This window comes from Otolemur garnettii, unplaced genomic scaffold (genome assembly GCF_000181295.1).
Source record: "Otolemur garnettii isolate 467f Iridium unplaced genomic scaffold, OtoGar3 scaffold00007, whole genome shotgun sequence".
Classification (NCBI taxonomy): Eukaryota; Metazoa; Chordata; class Mammalia; order Primates; family Galagidae; genus Otolemur; species Otolemur garnettii.
Genome location: NW_003852402.1, coordinates 3,405,462 through 3,426,672, shown reverse-complemented (window position 1 = coordinate 3,426,672; position 21,211 = coordinate 3,405,462). Strand labels below are relative to the sequence as shown.

Below are 21,211 nucleotides of genomic sequence, written 5' to 3'. Positions count from 1 at the left end.
GGCAAGCTGGTCACGTGGCCGAGTGCGTGAGACCAGAGTCCAGGACCATAGGCTCCTTCTGGGCGGCTCCTCTCTCACTCTGTGCCCCCCCCTTTGGCTTTCGGCATGACCGTCTCTGAGCAGGCGTGAAGCAGTATTAAAATAAAACATAATCCAGGCAGCTGAGAGAGCTCCTGTTCCAAGAGGCTAAGGCGGCTTGTAACGGTCCACCCAGACTGGCCTTTACGTCAAGTCATCCTGGACAGAAAGGCCCTAACATGTCCCCTGCACCAGAGTCAGACCCACAGCTGGGCATGAAGCTCCGTAGGCAGTGGCCCAGGTGGTGGTCACTCCACATTATCCCCTCTGGCACACAGCTGGCCCTGCCTGTCCCCACACATCTGTGGAAGGTGGCTCAGCTTCCTGGGGGCCCTCCCCACTCTTCCACCCAGCCCCATTGCTTGCCTGCACAAGGACACCCCAGTGGTGATCTGCTGCAGCTCCTGATCACTTGAAGGGCAGAAAGGGGACTTGGGCCAACAGGCTGGCCTAGCAGACCCAGCCTGGATACCTGAAGGGTGGGCAGTGGAGTCTGGAGAATCTCCAAATAAGAGCATCCTCACTGAAACCTCAGGCCGGCTGGCTGGGGTCAGAGGGCACACAGGGATGTTTCCCTGTGGCGATGGCAGCACTGGCTTTGGTGAAATAGAAGGATTTGCAAGGAATAGTGGGGTGACGTGCCTGGACGCCACCTTTGGTGGTCTTCCTTCTTGTACATCACAGCTGCCTGGCCCCCGTGGCCCCTCTAGGCATCAAGTGGTGCCTGGGTCCTTGGAGCTCTGTGCGTATTTTTTGTTCTCTCATCTCACCAGACCTGAGTGGTAGGAACCATTATTCTGATTCTTCATACAGATGGGGAAACTGAGGCTAGACAAGGTCTTGTGGCTCACCCAACTATGAGGTGGCCAGTCCATCACAGAGCCAGATTCAGATCTGTGGCCTGGACTCCAGGCCGAGGCAGCACCAGCCGCCATTAGCTTAGAACGGGGCGCACTCTGAGGGCCTGCAGCCCAGACAGCTGCTGGGGTGAGGGCACCGGCCTCACCCATGGGGAAACCACCAGGGTGGTGGCGCAGCCTGCTCCTCAGAGAGCTGGAGTGGGAACAATGCGGCTTCTATCCCTGGAGCGAGCCAGGCCGCCTGGACTCCAGGCCCCTCTGAGCAGCCCGGCCAGGCAGGCGCCCGCAACATGGCGCCCGGGCCTCGCCGCCCGTCCATGGGGCCTGCTGGCGCCTTGGCCAGGCCCTGGCCGCCCACTCCCAGTGTCCTCCCCGCCAGCCGCTGAGTGGCCAGACGCTTGGCTTCCTCCTCCCTCTCCCGCTCGGCCAGCCCCCTCCTTTTTGGGTGGTGGGTTTGGGGGCCCGGCCCACCCGCCTCTGCCACGTCTGCCATCCTCCCGGCACCCATGAGCATCTTTCAAAAATTCCCGGTGGGCGGGGCCGAGCCGCAGCGGCCGCCTCTGGCCCCCCCTCCCCGGGCAGCCAGTGCCAGATGAGAGCAGGAGACAAAAGTAGCATTTTCTTCGTCCTCCTGGGCTGGCAGCAGGGCCTTCCCCTAGCGCCACTTGGCTCCTGGCAGCCCTGCCCCCTGGTGCCAGGGTCGCTGAGGCCCAGCCAGGATAGAAGGACCGATGGACGGGCAGCCAGAGACCAGGGGCCCGGGGAGGGACAGGAGGGACTGGCACTAGGGCAGCCTGCTGGCCGGCAGGACCTGCCTTCCTTCTCCTGCCAGTGTGACCAGCCGGGCCAGGGACATCATTTCCACTTCCTGGCTTTTGAGAAAGCACCTCCGTCCTCCGGCACCCGGGGTAAGTCACCTTCTTTGCTTCTCTGCTGAAGACGAGCGGGGTGCTGCCATCTTGTGCCCCGTGCCTGTCTCGTTTCCTCCCTCTAATTGGTTCTCCAAACTCAAAATTCTATTTCAGACACCCCCTCCCCCCATCCTCAGTGAAGTAAGCTCTGCCAAAACTGCGGGGAAAATGCAAAAGCCAAGCCCATTTACTTTTAAGATCTGAAGCTACAGGCTTTAGAAATCACAATCAGAATGAATGTTTATTATTTCACAGTAGCTGCATGTTCAATTATAATTTGAACAAATGTTTCTGGAGGTATTAATAGCCATGGCCTACTCTTTCTTGCCTAGTTATGTCAGTTTGTTGTGGGGGTCTCATTATTATTATTATTGTTATTTTAATTCTTGGCGGCACCAGGAGTGGCAAAGGGAAAACCACCAGAACCATCCACGGCTCCTCCCTGCAAACTCATGGGCAGGCAGGGCCAGGCGGGCGCACGGGAGGGAGGACTCTGCATCTCGGAACAGAGGCCCTTTTATTTTGTCCGGCATCTTTAATGCTACCATGTCCACAGTTTAGGGATCTAGTTCTTTTTCCCTTTTCGTTTTATTTTATTTTATAGGGTGGGTCGGGGAGAAAGCAAGCTCTTTTTGGCTCTCAGGTCAGCGTGGGGGAAATCTTTAAGGCTGTTCTGAGCTTTGTTTTTTGAGCACTTATTTAAGCCCGGCCAGGAGCAGGGGGGTGGGGGGTGCCACCTAACAGCACCACTGTGCCTGCCTTCTAACTGCTCTGCCCACAGCTCTGTGTGGAGTACATGTGGGCACCTGTGGGCACTGTCCTCTAGACAAGCCTCAGGGAAAACCGCACAGTCCCGGGTCCTACCGCCTGTGCCCTCATCTCATCCTAGTTCTCACCGGCAGAGTTGTCAGCTGACACACCTGGGCCATCCGGGGCCTGAAATGTGGCTGGTGGAGCTGGGAGTCCCTCAAAGATCTTTGTGCCCCCTGCCACCCCACCGCTGCCTGTGAGTGGCTACCTGAGTTTCCCTGTTGGTTCCTGGTCCTTCAGAATTGCTGAACCTTTTTATTGAGAGGGAGGCTTTGTAGAGTGCAGTTCTGTACCCACCTCCACACTCCTGCAGGCTGACAAAAGCATCCTCGGGAGAGGCCTGACTCCCCACATTTGAGGGTAGCCAGGGTGTTGATTTATGGAAAATGGAAAATCGAACACAGAAAGTTCTACTTTGTACTAGGAGGAAAATTCCCATGTAAATGCATCTTTGCTCTCCTAGTTCAGAGGCCTGTGGGCACGGGGTGTGCGGGCCTCGGGCTGAGTGGCCGTCCAGAACAGTCACCACCAAATGTAAAAACAGAGCTCGGCTCACACGAGGAGTACCGGCGGCTGCTTTTGTTCTTGGAGGAGCCAGCAGTCGATACTGGAGGATTTGGGGCTGTAGGAACAGGCATATACAGCAGAGATAATTAAAACATTTTCATGATTATGACAGCCACATTCTGCTGCTGCAAGCTGGAAGATTCATTCCACCCAAATATTTAGCAAGCATCAAATAAAACACTGGTGGCAAAATAACAGTAATAGAAAAAAACCAGAGTGTAATAAATTTTAAAGGCAAAAGACTTAAGAGGATAGAGAGATGCACGGGGAGGAAAGAGGGGTATTAACCATTTTTAAAGAATTTATACTTTTAATAGCTGCCGAATCATCCTTTGTATATATGTATATATTTTAGTATAATTAATGTAGGTGAACAGATCCTAAATCCTGGAATGATAGATAGTAAAAATTTTCTTATCATTAATTCATCTTCTTTTTGGACAAAGTAGGGGCAAGCAGCAGAAAAATCAATTAATTTACATAAACGAGCATTTTCATTCTAAATTAGCATTTTCATTACAACAAAATTTGTCTAACATTTTAAATATATGTGGTTAACACATTTTCCTGTGTATGCCTTACCTGGGACAGTTGTATCTGACCAGCTATCATCTTAGTTTTTTAATGTGGGTAAGACTTACCACCCTCAAAATCAGTAAAATGACATAGATTCTTTTTTCTTAAAAAAAAAAAAAAATCAGGCAAAAATCTTAGCATTCTCCATGGTACCTAGTGTTTCTCAGCAGTATTTCTTTTTCTTTCTTTCTTTCTTTTTTTTTTTTTAAAAGTACCACGCAAAGCACTTTTCACATCATAGTTTCTATATAAATTCCACTATAGACTGAAATTATACATTCTCACAGCACAGATGGGCTGGTCTGTCATTACGGCGGCTGGGTACTTGTTGGAACACACAGCATATTTCAATTGTGGAGTCGACAATTTCGAAGAACTGAGGTCAAAATAAACAAGTGGAATTTGTGTATAGAAACAGACTTATTCAGTGATCTTCTAATCCCTTGAAAAATTCTGTAGAGGAACCACCACCACCTTCATTAAACTTTAATTTAATTTTTGATCTCATTTTTTAAGATTCCAAATGCCCTATATGAAAGAATCTTAACATGTTTTAATTAATCACCAATTTTTATCTTGTTTTGCAGCATATACAGAGTAACACTAGTTTTAAATTTAAACTTGTAAGGTGTGGGAGTTTTGATTTTAATATCTTGATCTCTGTGGAAAAGATGTTAAATCTCTAGTTCTGTGTTGACTTACACATAATTATTTGGAGACCTTTATGAAAAATCAGATGGTAAATATTTAAGATGGTCTAAAGGTACATTTAAATTCAAACTTTAAAAAAAATTAGCAGGTAAACTACATAGAGTAGCTATAAACGTAAAAAAAATTATCTCACCAAGATAACAAAGTGCAGAATTTATTGGTCCGTATCAACATACTTGAGGGCAGAGCAGTTTTTATAGCTACAATAATTTGCAAATGATGATAACTGTTTATTTTGCAAATTTGCTCATATTATGATGCAATCCGTTGAGGCTTCTTTCTTGTCCCTTATATCTAAATGTTCGCCTCTCTGATTCTGAATTCCAGAGTCAGGCCCCGCAATTGTGCCTTGGTGGCCATGAGGAGGAGGGCGCTTCCCAGCATTACACCCTGCAAGCTCTATTTGTTCATAGAAGTGCTTTGTTGTGGCTTGTTTATTTTAAGGAATGTACCTGTTGGCAGAGGTGTTAGTGAATAATAGGAAAAGTGAAAAGTTGATAGAATTTGCCGGAGCCATCTCTGCTGTCTGATTTTTTTAACCACTCTGTCCTTTCCAGTTCTGCTGTTTTAGGGCTGGGCCCATGTGGCAGCTCACGCCTGTAAGCCTCGCACTCTAGGAGGCTGAGGTAGGCTGATCCCTTGATGGTACTTATACACAGAAGTATGAGCATGTAACACACACACATCACAGGTGTCCTCTGTTTCCTCCTTGACCGATGCTAGGTCAGGTAGTGGTTTTCTGGAATGGTCCCCGAGGAGGTCATTCTCCCCAGCCCAATGCCAGCCAGCATAGGAGGTAGGCAGACCTTAGGAATTTGAGACTAGTTCTGGTCTGTTCGCCTGTTGACTTCTGCATTGGTGTCAGGAGCAGTGCACTGCTGCTCTGGGGACCCCATAAGACAAGGCATAGTAATAGGCCCCAGCCGGCATGCCTCGGGTCTCGGAGCAGTGGTGGGTGTGTATCTGTGGCACTGGTCATAATGACAGTAGTGATGATTCTCTGCACCCCTCCTGCATGCAGTGGCACCTTTCACATTTGGGAGAGCCCCAGCTCTGCAACCCAAGGCCTGGATTAAGATTGAGTTGTCTTTGTTTCCAGGCTGTGTTGCTCTCTGGGCCTGGCCTCAGTTTCCTTATCTGGGAATGGGGACAGTAAACATAGACCACAAGGAAAGCTTGGTTCTTGGCGAGCATCCCACAGTACTATTACTTCCTTCTTGTCTGAGTCCCAGAGCATGGCCTGGAAGGGGGTTGTCATTGTCCCATCTCACCAGGGTGCCAGCCTCAGAAAGGCCTGGTGGGTTCTCAGGGATGGTGGCAGCGCGGATGTGGACGGCATGCCGTGCCTGGTGCTTGTGCACAGAAGTGTGAGCATGGAATAGGCACAACATCTCAGGTGTCCCCTGTTTCCTTACTGACCGATGCCCAGGTCAGTCAGTGGTTTCCTAGGTGGTCCCCAAGGAGGGCATTCTTCCTAGCCCAAAGCCAGCTGGAGTAGGCAGTGGGTGGACAGCCCATCCAGGTACAGGACTCAGCAGGCCCGGGGGAGGCCCCTGGGCTGGGCGGGCCTGCACTCTGGGCCCCGGCCAGACACGCCGCTGTCTCCTCATGCGGACACGCAGTTCTGGGCGCCGGCCATTTGCAGACTGGGAGGAGTGGAAGTGAGCCTCCGGGCCCAGGAGAGGAAATGGCGGCGCGGGCAGGCCCAGAACAGGATCTGGGAAGGCGGGCCGAGGGCCTGAGGGGGAGCCATTAGAAGCCCTGCTGCCAGCCACTCAACATGCTAGCAGCCCCTCTGCAAGAATTGACCAGCAGGACTGGGCCTTCCCGAGCAGGCCTGTGTCCTCCCACGGTGCACATGGCACCTGCATGCCAGGGTGTGGGGGAGGAACGCAGGCCCTGCTTCCTGATCGGGGACATGGTGGCCCTGGGGGTGGTGGTGGTGAGGAGCTGTGAACACCTGGCATACCTTTAGACCAAAAAGACCTCCATAAAAACGGTTCCCGCTACAAGGCCTGTGTCTTCAAAACAGGGGTCATGGTGTCAGCCTCGGGAAGGGGTTGGAAGTATCAGATGAGGTCCTTGCCTGGGAAGGCCTGGTTGAGGGGTTTCTTCCCTCATTGTGGCCTGGTAGGAGGAGTGAGCTCCCTGCCCATCTGAGCCTCAGTTTCCCCCCATGGACTTCTGGGGGATTTAACATGATGATGGACCCAGCATTCAGCTGGATGCCTGGGCAGCGCCCGGGTGGGTGGGTAGAGTTGTGAGTGGTTCCTGGGACAGGGTCCGGTCCCAGCATTGGGCTTCTTAGCACTAAGCCAGGTGGGATACAGGTTTCTAGCCAGGCCTACTGTCCATCGCAACCCCCAGGAGAGACCAGCCAGTGTTGGGGCGGTTGTGTGGGAGGCAGCTGGGCTGCTCTAGAGTTTGGAGGGAAACTCTGTCCCAATTTCCTGGGAGCCCAGCCCTGCGCCAGGATTCCTACAATGGGTGTGCCCACGCTTCCAGCCCAGAGATGCGGGGAGGCATTTTGGGATTCTGCCTTCCCACCCTGCCAGCCATGGTTGTGCAGTGTCTTTCCACTCGATCGGCCAAGGCCTGAGGACTCCCACCTGGGCCTGGTGCTTGAGGTCTCTAATGAGTAGTTCCCACTCCACCTGCCTGATGCAGTGGATGCATGCCCTTCAGAGTCGGCCGGGGCCGCATTGGAGGACTCAGCAGCACAGAAACAGTGCCCTCAGCTCCAGCCTTTTTGTTGTCAACACGTGAATAGTAAGTTTCTCGTCACCTCTGCCCTTAGTGGAGACTCTCAGCATCTTGTGGACGGCCCATGAACAAGGGTCTTAGGCCTTAATCCTGGGTGCTCTGGCACCAGGGGTAAGCTCACCTCAAAGAAGGTGTCGCACTCAGATGACCCAGCCCTGGGCTCACCTTGAGGTACCAGTGCCAGGGCTGGCTACAAGGGGTCAATCCTGGGGCCAAGCAGTGTAGCAGGTCCCCAGGGTACCCAGCCTCAGCCATGGGCCATGTGGGAGAGGTGGCCGCTGCAGTCAGTGTCCATCTGCCTGGGTGAGGGAGGCCTGCAGGGTAGGACCAGTGAGGACCCCAGGGTGGTGGAAATTTCCTGCCTTGGTCTTGTAGACAGTTGGGGCCACATTAAGTTTCCCCAAGGGAGCACCAGCCAGTGTTGGCTGTTGGACTCAGCTCCTCAAGGCTGGACGGTATTGACCTGTGTTGAGCCAGGTACTTTGTATCCCTTTTTTTTAAACATACATTTTTCAATTTAATATGCCCAGTTCAATTTCATTTAAACATTCACTCAAGGCTATGACATATGCGTACTGTTAAGGGTTGGAATACAGAGTTGGTGGGACAGACATGGGCCCTGCGCAGGCAGAGGCTCCATAAGTGTGATTTTCTGTCTGACAAAACCAAGGCTCAGAGAGGCTAGAGAACTTGCCCAGAGCCACACAGCTAGTGGGCAGCAGAACTGCAGCCTAACCCAGGTCTTCCCTTGGCTGAACCTGAGCAGCCCTACATGGGGTCCCTGTTGATTTCCAACCTCTCTCTGATCCTGATGTTGGCCGGTTCTCCCATGTCACCCAGCATTAGGCAGGTTTTCTCCTTCAGCCTGGGGGTGGGGGTGTCCCTCTAGGTCTGGGGGTCTGAGAGTCTGAGAGTCTCTCCCTGGCTGGGTGGCCATTACCCCAGTGCCCAGAGCCTGCCATTTGAGGCTGAAGAGCGCCTTGCTGGCACCCAGGGCAGTGAGTGTGGAGCCACATGCCATGGGGCAGCAGGTGGCAGGAAGGAGGGAGCTCCGAAGTGGTTCTTTCCTACCCGGAGGTGGGAAACTGCTTAGGGTAATTTGCCCAGTTGCCGAGTGCCAGGTCAGGACACTCTCAGAAAGCCAGCTCTGTGTGGGCCTATGGGACCATGTGAGGGCAGGGGGCAAGAGAGCCTTCAGCAAGACCCTGCCCACTCGTCTGCAAGGCTCCCTGAGCCCCGGGGTCTCTTCATGTTTCAGAGTGGCTCCGATCTTACTTCGTTCTGCAGGGCACCACCTCTCAAAAAGGTTCTGGAGGTTGGCCCTGGGGAGAGGCCACACACCACCAAGTGACCGGGTCAGGCAGACCTCGTGGAGTACCAGGTAGAGTTGTGACCAAACTCTGTGCCCTGTACTCCACAGACCTGGCCCGTAGACATAGTACCTCACTGAGAGGTAGATTTGGGTCAGCAGCACGCATGGGCACCCTCAAGGCTGGCACCAGAAGGGAGTGAGAACTTAGCTGGGAGCTGGGAAGCTGCCTGGAGGAGGTGGACCTGCAGCCCCAGGCACTTTCCCACAGCTGACCACCAGGGCTGTGGCTGCAGGGCCCCGTGTCCAGCCCCCAGGCCTGCCACGTCCCAGGGCCCCACTGCCAGGCACCGCCCCACGCTGGCCCTGTGCAGGCCACATCTGCTTTGGCAGCCACGCCAGAGCTCCACCTCCTGGGCTCTGTCCCCATGGAAACCACAGTGGGGGGGCTCCTACTGCACTTGGCCCTCTGACTGGTTTCCATTAGAGCCCGCCTGCTTTCCTTGAGCCCTGCCCTTGAGGTTCAAGGCTTCCCCCAGGATTTTTTTCCCCGAATTTGCTGAGCACCAGCTGGTCTGTGCCAGGGAACCCAGTAGTCTGGGCCCCTCCTGTCCTGGCTGGCACCCCTGGCAGAGTGTCTGATTGGTTGTATCCTGTGCCCAGAGTCCTGCCCAGCCCTGTGACTGACTCCCTGGCCCTTCTCACCAAAGGCCAGCAGCTGCTAAGGTCCTGCTGGATCTGAGTCAGGGGTCTTGGGCTTCCATCCAGGTCAATCCATGGAGTCACTTTGGGACCTTGAATAAGGCCCTGCTCTCTGGGCCTCAGTTTACCCATCTGTGAAATGAGAGGGTTGAATTGTTTCTTAAGTTCCTTGCAGTGCCAAGAAGGAGCAAATGAAGCTGCAGTGACACAGGCTCTTCTATATTCTCAGGACTGGGATGTTTGTCTGTTGTCAAAGAGTTGGGTTTTTTTTTAATTTAAAGGAAGGAGTCATGGAATTTGATGGGAGAATGCTGCTGAGGGTCCAGGCCCAGGGACTGGACATGGAGCCTGTGGACTCATAGCATGGCAGGGGTGGCCTGTCTGGGCAGCCAGAGGCCTGGGCAGCTGTGCCTGTGGCCTGCCTTGGCATCTGCCTGACACCCGGTGACCTGGTTGTGAACACCGTGAGTAGATGCAGGAACCATGCCCACAACAGAATCCAGAGGGCTCTGGAAAACTACCCAAGAGTTTTCCAGAGGTCAGAACTGTAGGCAGAAAATGAGATCTAGCTTTAAAAAAAACCCAACCAGCTCCTCCCCAGGGAGCCCAAGGAGGCTTGGGAGAGCAACGTACTGCACGGCTGAGTGGGAGACCCTTGCTGCCCTGCTGTGGTGGTGTGCATTATACTGTCCGCAGCATGTGGCCCCGGCCCCAGTAGCACCACGACTTTGCCATGGTGGTGTGCACTGTACTGTCCGCAGCATGCGGCCCCAGCCCCAATAGCACCCCAGCCTCGCCATGGTTGCGTGCACTGTGCTGTCATCAGCATGTGGCCCCGGCCCCGATAGCACCTGACCTTGCCGTGGTGGCGTGCACTGTGCTGTCTTCAGCGTGTGGCCCCAGCCCCGATAGCACCCAACCTTGCCGTGGTGGCGTGCACTGTGCTGTCCTCAGCATGCGGCCCCAGCCCTGATAGCACCCCGACCTTGCCATGGTGGCCCCAGCCCCAACCACATCCCAGTGGAGAGATGGGTAACAGTGTTGGCACTGGGGGACTTTTGGCCTGACCTGCCAAATGGCTGGTGTGGTTCTTCCCCGAAGAAACTCTCAGCTCCCGCTGCCTGTGGTGGATGTCACAGAAATAGCCTCTGCTGAGCCAGTGCTGTCATGGGGACACTTTGCAACTCACAGATAAGAAACAGAACTTTGGGGGTTGCAGGCCCCCTCAGCAGCAGGGAGTGATTTTCCCAGAGGCAGGCAGGTTGCTCTGCTCCTGGCCTCAGCATCCCCATCTGGGAGATGGGGGAATGACCCTGACCCAGTTGATAAGATGGGGGTGGGGTGGGGATCAGGCTGGGAAAATGGCAAGAGGCACCCACCCCAGAGTCCTTATCATGAGCAGAGCCAGTCACATATCTCAGAGGGCCACAGGGCCATGGTGGAAAGGTGGGGACAGGTTCACCACTGTTATGATTGCCTGAGATTGCTGCTGGGAGCCTCCAGAGTGACCAGTGCCCTGCTCTGGTGCTTCAGGTAGCCCAGGAGGTGGTATTTCCTCTTCCTCTCCTTGCTGGAGGGGTGTCTGAGCCCATCCCCCACGTAGCTGCCTCCTGCCCCCTACCTGAGAGGGGCCAAGAGACCCTGGGGACATTGCCACTGTAGCTCAAAGGGCAGGCGTGGTGGCATTTTCAGTTTTCCGTCCTGGGCAATAATGAGGCTTTGGTTTGAATGGCCACATCCCGCCAGCCGCTGCCTCCGTGCCCTCTCTCCACCCTCCCAATAAAAGTGGGCTGCAGAGTGAGCGTAGACAGCCGGCTGCAACCCTGGCCAGGCTTGATTTAGACATACGGGGAGCCTGGGATGATGTAGGAAATGAAGGAAATTTCCCCAGGGAGAGGGGAAGAGAAGATAGAAGAGCTTAAGTGCCCACATAATTATTAAGCCAGCGTGGTGATTTACGGCCCAGCAGGCCGCCCCCACCGTCTGCTCCGCCCCTGGAGACCCACTACTGAGGAGGGTGGGCGGCCGGTGGGCACTGCCCAGCTCCCGAGCTCCACTTGGTCTCCTGGGTACAGCCCCTGAGTAGGGGTCCACAGCTCATCTGTGTGCCGGGCACTGACATTTGTTGCCTGGGGCAACCTCATAGAACCCCTATGGGTCACCAGACCCATCTTACAGACAAGGGAGCCGGAGGCCCTCTTAAGTGGCAGAGCCTGAGCCAGGCTGGCTTCTTCCCTTAGCCAGGCCTTCCTCTCTGCCCACAGCTATGTTCAGGGGCCTCGGGCAGACAGGCAGGGAGGTAGCCCATTAGAACCAGGGACGTGGGCAGAGTGGTGGTGGCAGTTATCACAAAGCAGGCCTCTACTGACTATGCTCTGTCTCCCCTTCTCAGGGCTCTTGTCCTTCCCATACCTGAAGTCATCTCTCCTTTGTGACACTCTTGAGGCCCCCACCAACCAGCCCTATCGGCCTCCATAGCCCCATCTTCTACCTCTGCAGACTTAGGCCTAGCATCACCCCTTCCTGGAAGTCCTCCCTGCTTTCCACCTGCCTACCGCCCTACACGCTTGCAACTCCACGCTGGGATGGTCGCTTCTGCGTGTGTCTGCCCTGGGGGACTGTGTCACAATTAACCTCTGGGCCATGGGGCCCAGTGCCAGCCTGGCTAGGGCCAGGCTCTGGGGGAACATTTCCTAAGTGAAAGAACCAGGAGAAGAGACACTGTGGCTGCCTCAACGGTGCTCAGTGCCACTGCACAAGCCACCAGGTCCGAGGCACTGACCCAGTGCGTTTACAGCTGCCCCTTCACTGCATGGCCTTCCCTCAGGACTGAGCAGGGGGCTTGAGAAACCACACCCCATTCTGAATGGCATCACAGTGCCTCATGGACAGGCTGGTGCAGCCCCTGGAAGGAGGAGCACCCTGAAATTGTGGGGGATTGACAGCTGCATGTGTCGAGCTGCAGGGCAACCCTGGCTACTTCCCCAGGGACCTCACTTGGGGATATAAACCACTAGGGGTGGCCAGGGCAGGTCAAGGGCCTTCTCAGATAACTGGGTGTAAAAAATGGGGACCTCTCAGTCCAGTCTGTTGATTTAGGCGAGGTGTGTCCAGTTTACATATTTCCCACATGGTCCTACCTCTGCACTGCAGCCCAGGAGGTCCTCCTCCAGGAAGCCCTCACAGACTGCTGGGCCCTCGCCTGCACTCCAGTGGCAGACACATATGGAAGCAACTATCCCAGCTTGGAGCTGCAAGCGTGTAGAGCAGTGGGCGGGTGGAAAGCAGGGAGGGTTTCCAGGAGGGGGTGGTGCTAGGCCTAAGTCTGCAGAGGTAGAAGATGGGGCTATGGAGGCCAACAGGGCTTGTTGGTGGGGGCCTCAGGAGTGTCACAAAGGAGAGATGACTTCAGGTAGGAGAAGGACAGGAGCTCCAAGAGGTGGGAGACAGCAGGGTCAGTAGGGGCCTGCTTTGTGGTAATTATCACTGTCAGCTCAGTCCTTGGCCAGCTTGTCCCCTCTGAAGGGACCCATTACAGCCACCTAGACTCTCATCTTCCCATTTTTCACCTTTCCAGGTCTGTGATGAACATGTTGTTGGTGCCCTGCAGCCTTCCAAGGGCCTGGCATCTTAGTCTAAAGGGTCTCAGGCTGATTAGTGAAGGCCTTTAAACAGATGCGCCTCGGGGAGCTTGCTGCTGACCAGCGGGCGGAGGCCTGGGTCACACCTCTGTGAGCTTTCTCATCTGCCCCATGATTTCTTTGCCCCCCACCTCTGCTCTAGAATGTTCTGAGGGGCCAGGTATGGAATGGCTACCTCAGGTCTCAAAACTAGAAGCACCCTCCACTCTCCAGGATTGGATGTCGGGGTTAAGCAGCTGGGATTATGTGAGCTGGACTGGGTGCGTGGGAAGCGTTGCGGGAAGGTGGAGACAGCTCAGGGCCATGTGCACATGAACCCCCCGGAAACACGGTGCTGTGAGCTGCACATGGCGGAGGATTCTATCTGCTGCTGCTTTTCTGTTTTTCTCAATTTCACAAGATTGTGTTACTGAGCACCCGTTCCTTTTGCAGTGGAAAAAAAACTTTTAAGTTACCAAATGAATGACCTGGCCAGAGTGATACCAGCTCACCCAAAAGATCACTGCAAGTCCTCTCCCTACAGGGACATTTACAAAACATGCAGGAGGCTGGGGGGTGGGGGGCAGCACCTGTCTGTCAGGATGCACTTGGCCATTTAAAAGGAGCTGGGCCAATTTGAGGGGAAGGTAGGGTGTCCACAGAGGGCCATCCATGGCTAGCTTTCCCCCTGTCCCACGAGGCTGCTATAGGGCAGAATCCAGCCTTGTGAGGGTGCTGGATTCAGATGCTTGGGAGCATGTCCCGAGTCTGACTACTGGAAATGACATCGTAAAGAAAACAACTTGGTTTTCTCATGCCACAACTAGCAGCTGTCACTTTGCCAGCCAAGTTTGCAGGTAGGAGTTTGAATGGCCGCAAGTCTGACTGTGGCTTGCTTTTCCAGAACCACTTTGGTAATTAGCAGAATTTAGGCAACTGCCCTGTGAGAGGCCCTACGTGTACACAGGATGCGAATCTCACCTGTTCATTTTCACTTCTCCTCTGAGGTCGGTCTCACAGAGTAGCTGTGAATGGTTCCTTTTCAGACACAAAACTGGGGCTTAGAGGTGCAGCTTCTGGAAGGCAGCACAGCCTGGAAGGTTCTGTGCAGCCTGGGTTTGGCTCTAGGGCATACACCCCTCCAGGGGATGTCAACTCAGCCACCATGTGCCGCATCTTCTTCGGGGGGTTGAGCTCCCGTGTGCCCTGACCACAGCAGCCACTGTGATAGCTCTCAGCCCCCAAAGTCCCTCCTGGGGCCATTGTTGCCAAAGTGAAGCGGCTGAACCAAGGCTGCAGCGCGGTTTATGCATCTGACACAGGAGCCGGGAGAAGGAGGTGGCAGGCAACCTTGCCAGTGCTTCTCTGACCTCTCCCAACCAGTCTGGGGCTCCTGGGGAGTCTCGGGCATCAGACACCATCACCCAGGACCAAGTCTTGGTCCTGTCCACGGTGTTAGCCACATAAATGGAGGAGGTGCTGTGTGCAACTTGGAGGTGTTTCCTGTGCATGCAAGGAAGACATTTCTCCTCCATGTGATCAGTGGGAGGGACGAGGTTTGATGCTGGGGACAAGTGAGGACAGAACTGAGTCCTCAGGGAAGCTGTACACCCGAGGGCCTTGACCCTGTAGCTTGGCCAACCTTAGAGTTCATTCCCGGCACTCAGAGCTTCCTAGCCCCACAGCCTGCCCCCGGCAGCGTCCATTCAGGTCCTGTTGGCCACCTGCTATTGTGCCATTTCAGCCTCTCCCCAGACCCCTCCTGCCATAGGCCTAGGCTAGAGTCAGCCTGTTGTGTGAAGAGTGAGGGAAGGAACTTCTCAGACATTGGAGTGTGGAGTGATTTCCACATAGACTTGGGCACCTGAGAGCAGCTTGTGGGCACTGCTGTTCGCCAAGCCCCTCCATGCCCAGGCAAGGAACATGTGTCTCTAATCTCGGGTGTAAATCCAAGGAAGTAGCATCATTGTCCCCATCTAAAAAGAGACTGAAGCCCAGAGAGGTGAAGGAGCTGGTCTAGGGAGGGTCACAAGGGCAGAGGGCAGGTGAGAGCCCAGGGTTGCTCAAGGGTGGGGTGAGGCAGGGCCCTGTGGGTTTGGGGGTCTGTCTCCAGAGCACTTGGCCTGGCTTAGTGCTGGTTCTGACAAGTTCAGCACCAGCCTCGATAGGCTGAAAACCATGCCAAGAGTCCAGGCCAGTCTGGCAGTGCAGGTGAGCCCAGTGTGGGGCTCAGACTCTGAGAGGGGAGTTTCAGAGGCTCTGAAGGCAGATGATGCAACGTTTGTCCCACTCAGGAACCCAGTGACTAAAAACTGGCAGAAGGGAGGGGCCAACCACTGGACAAGAGATGGTGGTCAGGCTGTTGGGTAAGACACTGCCTGGGCACCAGTCGGGGGCTCCCCACACAGGGCACTGGCAGGCACTCAGCCTAGCTCTTCCATCACCGTCACTAGGAAGGGACCAGAGGACCTGGGGGAACCCTGTCACCATCTTCTGAGTCCCACCATTGAACGACCCCAGGCAGGTGTCCTGGAGTTTCTCTGGTGTGAGAGTTTCTAGGGACGAGCCAGGTCCCCTAGGGCCACACCTGCCCTGGACCTGGAGCCCCATTCACCTTGTGTGGCCAGCAGGGGTCTAGGGCCTCTGGGGTTGGCGCTTGGGGGTTACCCTGGTCCTGGTAGGCTTCTCAGTGACCACCTCTCCCCCCAATCACACCTGTCCTGTCACACCTCCTTGGGTTCTGTGGCCTGGAACTGGGATTTCTGATGCCAGCATCACCGAGAGATGAATTAAATGAGACTATTTACAAAAGAGAGGGGCCTCTGTCTCTGGGCCTGCAGGTGCCAGGGTGTGCTGGCCATGTGATGCCCTCTGGGCCTGTGAGGGCACATGCTGTGTCAGCCTACCTCCCTATCTGGGGGGCCCCAGCCTGTGGTATTAGTCCTGGGTAGGCCCCAGAGCTGCTGTCCCATCAGCTCTGGTAAGGGCATCGGAGCTTGTCCCAGACTAGGGCAGCAGGTGAGGGGGTTCACCTAGACCTCCCATCTTCATAGACACAGGCAAGTGGGTCCAGGGTTAGTAATTTGGGCATCAGGGCACTACCAGGCCCCAAGGGATTCTGATTTTGGTCCATGTCACAGGTGGGAGAGGTGAAAATGGCAGTGGGGTCCTAGGCATCTGGGGGGGTAGTGTGTGGCTTCAGGGTAGTCCCTCTGGGGGGCTTGTTCCCTCTGAAACATCAGGACAGCAGTGTGCTCGAGGCCAGTGGGTCCCATAGGCTCTATTTGAGAGGTGGCTACAGCCGGGCCAGGGCTGCCCTCCCTCCATCACCTGCGCTTCTGTGGGACCCTCATAGCCTTTGGGGGCATAGACTTTATCACCACAGAACACTGCATATGAGACTTTTGTAGGCTCCCACCCCCATTTGCAGAGATGTCCCCGGGACGGCCAGCAGGTCCCTGGCTCAAATGACTTAGGAAACTGACTCAAGGAGACTGAGATGTTGGCGAGAACTAATTAGTGGTCATTTGCTCCCTGCCCGTGTCCTGCACAGCTCTCAGCTCATTTAGAGGGAGAATGGCCTCCAATTGTCAGGTGGTAGAGCTTGGGGAGGGCCTCACTAGGCCACCTGGCCAGCTGAGAATTTTTGCAACCAGGGTCCATGGAAGCCAGGACCCCTAGGTAGGTTCCTGAGGGTGTTGGAGAGAAGATGTAGGCTCTGGAGACCTCTGGAGTGGGGTGGGGGAGTGGGGTACTTCACGTCACCCCACATACCTCCTAAGTGCCAGGCACTATGCTAGGCCCAGTGACATGAAGCCATGTAAGAGTCCCTGCCTCGGAGCTCTCTGGCCTCAGAGGATCCAGGGAGAACAACTGTCTGTGAGTTGATTTTGAGGGACACCCTCCAGCCTACTTCTAGAGTTAGGGAGATCTTCGACCCAGGAGGGCTTCCTGGAGGAGGTGACCTTAAAGAATGGGTAGGATTTAGGCCTTTGATGACCTGGAGGACATTCTGGCCTCCAGGAACAGTGGGCGTCAAGGCATAGCTGGAGCAAGGGGGCAGGGGCTTCCCTGAGCACCAAGACAGAGTGACCGTGGTCTGCCCTGAGCAGGTACCCCAAGTCGCAGCTGGGCTGCCTCAGGAGCCTGTAGCCGAGTCTGTTTCTGAGTATGTGGGTCAGGCAGGAGCAGAGGCGGAGTGTGGGAGGCTTTCTTGGCAGTCAAGTCCGTAACTTCTAGGCTCTTCTACACCTCAGCTGTAGGGCTCAAGGTGGTAGGGCAGTCGGCAGGTAGCTGTGAAGGGTGGGTGCCTCAGAGGCAGAGGGAGATGGCCGCACTGACCCTCCCCAAGCTCCGAATCCTGAGCCCCCAGACCTGCTGAGCTGACTCCTTGGTCTCCTGTGTCTTGCAGATCACCGCCCATCCCAGACCAAGGCACCATCTAAGAAGGCGGGAAAAGCCTCCAGAACTCCAAGGCCCAGGAGCTGGGCAGGAAAGTGCTCGCCCCAGTCAGGAGCAGCCCAGGAGGTGGGTGACCTGCAGAGAAGGGGAGGTAGACTGATGTTTTAGGAAATCCTGGCACCAGCCCTGCCCTTGCAGGCCTCACTTGGAGCCAGGCTCACCTTCCCAAGTCCTCAGAGGGCTCAGTCTCACCCTCAACAGGTGGTAGCCACCCGTCCATAGGCCTGGCAGCCGGAGAGTTGAGCAGAGGATCCCCAGGTCTGCAGTGTGACTGACACTCATAGCTGTGCCAAGTGATGGGCTCACCTGGTCCCCAACCCACATCCTCTTTGCTTCTGATGGGCCAGGGAGCTGCCCTGTGTCTAAGGCCTAGGGCGAGCCCCAGGCTTGATGAGGTCCCTGCTCTGACCCAGGTCTTAGAGCAGGACAGGCGACAGAGAGCAAATGAGGGACGTGCACCCTGCACACCCCCAGGGGCCCCACCGAGGACTTTACCAGCAGCTCTCTTTCCTTCCAAGGGCTCACCTCATCTTCTCAGACACTTCCCCAGTTGACACCTGAAGCTTAGGTGACTGATCGTCCTCAGTGATATAATTTGGATGTCGATGAAAACCAGGTCTACCCAGTCCTTTCCTGGGCACACAAAACTCTGTGCACGCATGCACGTAGCACGCACGTGTGCACACAGGCTTCGGAAGGCCCAAGGGGCCAATGTCCTCGTACACGCATGCAGGTTCAGCTGGGTCTGCAGCCTGCCTGCTGTCCCCTCATGTCAGCCACTTGCTGTAGCTGCAGGAGCAGGGTCTCTGAGAAGTCAGGGGCTTGCCAGGTCTCACCTTGGGAAGTTCATCTGACACCATCCCTGAGCCCCTCCTGCACAGAAACTGAGGGATGCTCCTGTCCATGAGGAGCCACCCCCCTTGAGGGGTCTGAGAAGGAAGGGCAAGGGCAGCCTGGGCGACAGGTGACTGCAGGATCTTTGAAGACACCCGGGAGCTCAGCAAGTGAGAGGGTCACTGCCCATACCATGGGAGCACACAAGTGCAGGCTGTGACCACTTGAATGGGGAGTCGGTGTGGCTGTGGAGGTTGGGGCAGGACTGGCCACCTCGCCTCCCCACTGTTGCTGTGGCCCGGGGCTATATATCCCTAGGACCTCAGGATATATAGCATGTAAGTAGAACAGCCAGCATTTGAGCTGAGGTCCCCTCTGTCATCTGGGGCTCAGCCTTGCCCACCAAACTCTGCAGACACCACTCTGGGGCCTTTGTCTGCACCCAGGCCCAGGCCACCAACCTGAACCAAGAGAAGGTTAGGACAGCTTGAGAGAGGAAAGAGACTCCAGGGGACCCAAGGAAGGTGGGTCAGGATGGGGTGCACAGGGGTGAAACATAACAGGGAGGGGAAGGACAGAGTTTGTCTCAGAAACTGAGACTGTCACAGGAGACCAGCCTGAGAGGACAGCTGGCCCCAGATGTCCAATGGGGGCCTGAAGGGTGTTGGCCAAAATGATTGGCTAAAAGCCAGTTCTGCCCATGGACCCCCTTCCCCCACACCCATGCCCCAGCACATGCAGCCCCCCAACATCCCATGGGCAGCAATGATAGCGCAGAGGGGCCATGAGAAACCAAGACCTCACAGGCACGTCTCACATGGGCTTGGGCACAGAATGCACCTCTGGGTCTCTGACCCCAAAGCCCAGACAAATTTGTGCAGGAGGCCACAGGGTGTGTCCCCAGCAGTGTGACAGGAACTCTGAGGGTCTCCTGGGCCCAGCAGCGGGTGCCTTGTGCTGAAGCTCAGGATGTGAAGGTCTGGGATTAGGGAAGGACAGGCCTGAGGGGGAGAGTGGCCAGTCCCCGGGCTGGGCCTCAGCATCCTCATACTCACAGTGGGTAGAACACCAGGCGGAATACACACAGTAGGTACTTACTCGGAGCTCAGGTGACCTGAGTAACTGCCACGGTGGCCACACACCCTCTGTTAGGACCACCTGCAGAGGGGGCCTCCCTATCCCTGATCTGTTCTGGCAGAGATGGGGGCTCCGGGGGTCATAATAGTCCAGCTCCATAATAGTCCACCTCATTGCCTGATGCAGTGGAGGGCCTTCAGGCCACCGGCTTGCACCGGGGGACACCATGGAAGGTTTGGGAGGGCAGTGACTCACTCAGCAGGGCTTGGTTTTTTGTTTTTTTAATTTTTTGAGGTGGAATCTCAGTCTCTTGCCCAGGCTAGCATGCCATGGCATCATCAGAGCTCAGAGCAACCTCAGACTCCTGGGCTCAAGCAATCCTCCATCCTCAGCCTCTGAGTAGCTGGGACTACAGGTGCCTGCCACACCACCTGGCTAATTTTTCTGTTTTTAGTAGAGATGGGGTCTCACTTTTCTTCAGGCTGGTCTTGAACTCTCTACTCAAGGGGTCTACCCACCTTGGCCTCCCAGAGTGCTGGGATTACGGGTGTGAGGCACCATGACCAGTCCAGGCTTATTTTTAACTGACTATAATTACTTTCCTTAGAGTCTGCCCAGACTTGGCCCAGGATGCAGGCCCAGGTTGGGCAGCTCCCTTGGGCTTTCCTCGGCCCTCACTGGAGGATCCATCTCACACTCTGGGGGGTGAGAGGGAGCAGCGTCCCTTTAGCCACATATGAGGCATGTGCCCCAGTACCCCATCTTACTCAACAGCAGACAGGAGCCACAGCCCCTATCAGCGCTATGGCCACATTTAACACCTGGTACTGGCTGGCTTTCTGAAGGGACTAGTCTTACTCCTGTGGTGCACTGGGTCCTGTTGACAGAGAGGCAGCCCTGCCCTTCAGGAGTCAGGGAAGATGTGGGTGCACAGGAAACCAAGACGTGGGGAGTAGGGACGATGGCCTGACACTCATGGCAGGGCCTTGTTGAGAAGCCACAGCTGCTGGCTCCAAGGACTATCTACTGTTTGGTGTGCACAGCCCCGGGGTACCACAGCACAACCCCCAGCTGGCGGCTCTGCAGAGGGACGGGTGGACTCCACCTTTCCTCCTGAGGGTGAAGGGGGCGTTAGCAGTTGGCCTTAGATGAGGAGTTTAAGTTGAGGAGTGGCAGAGATTTGTTCTAATACTAAGTACCTGGATGCCTTTTATTTACCCAGAGAGAAAAAATTAAAGCCGTAAATTACTTTGCATTTGATCTTTCAGTCCCTGTTATTCTACAGAAGCTCAGTGACATGATGGAGCTGTGTCCCAGCAAGCCATGGTCAGTTGAAAATGCAGTCAGTACACCTGACCTACCGAGCATCAGGGAACGCTGACACACCTGACACCGAGCCTGTTCCATAAAGAAGCACTAAATATCTCAGGTAATTACTGAATACCATGCTGAAGCCCAGCTGGCTTCTCCTGAGTTCCTGTCACTCTAGCACCATCGTAAAATCAAAACATCTTAAGTGGAACCCAGGACCCTGTGGGGAGGCTGGTCTGTGCTGCTGGGGAGCAGCCTCACCTGGGCGAGGCACGGGAGGGAGAATGGAGCCAGTAGTCTGGTCCTGCCCAGGGCAGTGTCTTGGCTACTGTCATGCAGAATGACAGGGATGGTGGCACCTGCTTGATGCTGCCACATGTCACTGAAGTGACCCCCACCCCCCTGGAAGCAGCTTCCGTACAAATTGTGCTTTCCAGGGTTTTGACAGACTCAGCTAGTGGGTCCAGATTAGCCAGTGAGCCCTCAGCTGTAGGAGTATCATCTCCCCCAGCCTAGTGGCCCCCTGAGGGCCTCACTGCTGGCCACAGTCCGGCCCACGGGCCCCAGGCTATTCGCCTGCGCTGGCCCCCGGCTCCCAGAGCAGCCCTGTTTGTCCTCACT

General features: G+C 55.3%; 1 long non-coding RNA gene across 2 annotated transcripts in view; it reads left to right on the top strand.

The window, feature by feature from the left end:
- The window catches only part of LOC111723019, a 30,338-nt gene that overhangs the window by 6,550 nt on the left and 2,577 nt on the right, over positions 1-21,211 (top strand). The window contains exons 2-3 of one of the 2 annotated variants that reach the window (XR_002771650.1): positions 17,319-17,434; positions 20,548-20,708. This is a non-coding gene — a long non-coding RNA (uncharacterized LOC111723019). Of the gene's footprint in view, positions 1-17,318; positions 17,435-20,547; positions 21,205-21,211 lie in introns of those variants that run through there. The other variant, XR_002771649.1, reaches the window with a different exon arrangement.